We start from the raw sequence: 2,316 nt of genomic DNA, 5'->3' as shown, positions 1-2,316 counted from the left end.
CTCAGTCAGGAAGATCCCCTGGAGGAGGGCGTCACAACCCACCCCAGTATTCTTGCCTGGAGAATCCCATGGACAGAGGAGCCCGGCGGGCTACAGTCCATAGGGTCACAAAGAGTCAGACATGATGGAAACAATTTAGCACAAGGAAATGGGACACGGGATGCATAAATTCTGCTGCATACAACAGTGGACAGATAGGAGTATTTCTGTCCCCCATTATATGCATCAGAATTCAGTCATCAGAATGCTCACATCTGACCCTTGAGAGTCAAGGGAATGATAATATTTGTCCCCAAGGTATCAAGCTGCTCACTCCTGGGTCCTCCCAGGATGGGACCAGGAGCAGTTTCAGTCAACAGGGAAGCACCAAGAGTTTCCAAACAGCTGAAAGATTGTGAAGTTCTTTGCTCCCCTCTATAAAGTTTCCCTGGCTTAACACAGTGACTCTAGACTCCTCAGGATCCCCAGCCTAGTCTACTTATCTCCCTCCATTGTGGAGTGGGAGACGAAGTGGTGAGCCTTGATCTAACTCAAAAGGTCAACAGCAGGGTCTTGGGGAGGATCTGAGGCAGGGAGTTGGCAGCGAGCTTTACTAAGCCTTCAGTTAAGGTCTTAACTGAGTAATAGAAGCATAGAAAAATTACCTTTCTGACTGGTACTGGTAATAATTCGGCCAATCAAAAACTTAGCTAGGGACTTCCCTGATGGTCCAGTGGTTAAGACTCCACACTCTCAATGCAGGGGGCCCAGGTTCGATCCCTGGTCAGGGAACTAGATCTCACATGCCGCAACCAAAGTTCACAAGTCACAGTGAAAGATCCCTTAGGCCACAACAAAGATCAAATATCCTGATGCTGCAACTAAGACCCAGCACAGCCAAATAAATAAATATTTAAAAAAAAAAAAAAAAAACTGAGCTAAAGCAGGGAATTGCTTTTTAAGAAGTGATACAAACACCCTAAATAGCTCATTGTAACTTAAAATATAAACATGCTTTTTTCCTGCTAACTTTTAATGTGGAGCCAAGATGTTTTATTTGAATATTAGAACACTGATAAAAGTTCTCCATCAATTTCTTCAAAAGCCACATTCATAATTCACATCCACAATTTCCAGTTTCCATTACTTTCAAGCAAAGTAAAATTTTAAGGACAATTATGAGGTAATCTGAACACACAATCCTTCCAAATTGTTTTGTATTTCTGCAGTCATTTATAGTTGTCTCACCCACACCCAATTCAATAGCAATTTTTTATCAACTCACATTTATTGAGTCTTTTCAAAGCATGCAATTTTGTTTTCATAGAAATAGCTCTCTTTTCATACTCAATGTTCATTGGTTTACATAATATTTAATTAAATTATGGATTGATGTAGTGAATTGGTTGAGTCAAGGTTTTTTAAAAGAGGACCCACTACTATTTTTTCTCTGAAGGCAAATTCTCCTCCTAAGGAGTTTGCCTGAAATTGACCTTCAAGGAAAATCACATTTTAAATATCAGAGGTCAATTATTATACACCAAGAACTCTTTGTGCAACAAATGAGAAAATAGTTTCTCAGGATACAAAAATAATTGAGGTAAGGTAGACCTCTGGCATGAGAGGAGGTCACCAAAGCCTCTCCCTGAAAGCAACTAAAATACAGAACGCTAGTAACAGCTATTTCAAGACCCTGGACAGCAACCGAAAGCAAACAACAGACTGATGCGTCAAAAACCTGTGCTTTTGGAGAACAGTTGGAATCTACAGTGTATTTTCCCAGGGCTGATCCCATCAAGCTCCCGCACCCTCTCAGATCAGTTAGCACAGTTAGTTCTAACAGGCGGAACAGACTGGATGACCAGCAGCTTCACTGCCAGAAAGGGATGGTTTAGTTTGGAGCTAAAGGTGAAAACCTGGTGCTCAGTGGATGACAGGCAACAATCTCAGTGGTGACCACACAAGGAAGGTCAGACATTTCAACAGTCTTCAAGGTGGCGATTCTATTTGGTGCAAACATCAGCCTAGTGGACTAGCCAGAAATTTAATAGGGAAATGCAAGAAGTGAGCACACACAGAGGTACATTCCACCTATCTCTGGCTGACCTGGAGTTGGTGGACATGGTGGGGTGGGGGTGGGACCAGAGGGGGGCTTATGAAGAACAAAAGCCAGAGCATCCTTAAAACAGCACACAGATCCATCAGCAGCAGGTAGAAACCTGTCTGGCTAAAAGTGTATAAACACAGTCTCTGAAGAATCACTTGCTGGCCACTAAATCATGCAGACACAAAAACAAGACCTGGGAAACCAAGCTTAGAAATAACACAGTAACATGT

At 42.3% G+C, this 2,316-nt stretch overlaps 1 non-coding gene across 1 annotated transcript; it reads left to right on the top strand.

Moving 5' to 3' along the window:
• Window positions 1–698: 698 nt before the first annotated feature.
• Window positions 699–771, top strand: TRNAE-CUC (transfer RNA glutamic acid (anticodon CUC)). The gene has a single exon. It is a non-coding gene; the product is annotated as a tRNA-Glu (tRNA).
• The last annotated feature ends 1,545 nt before the right edge of the window (window positions 772–2,316 follow it).

The sequence above is a fragment of the Bos taurus genome, chromosome 22 (genome assembly GCF_002263795.3).
Source record: "Bos taurus isolate L1 Dominette 01449 registration number 42190680 breed Hereford chromosome 22, ARS-UCD2.0, whole genome shotgun sequence".
Classification (NCBI taxonomy): domain Eukaryota; kingdom Metazoa; phylum Chordata; class Mammalia; order Artiodactyla; family Bovidae; genus Bos; species Bos taurus.
Note: the sequence above shows the minus strand (reverse complement) of the source record. Positions and strands in the feature narration are given on the sequence as shown.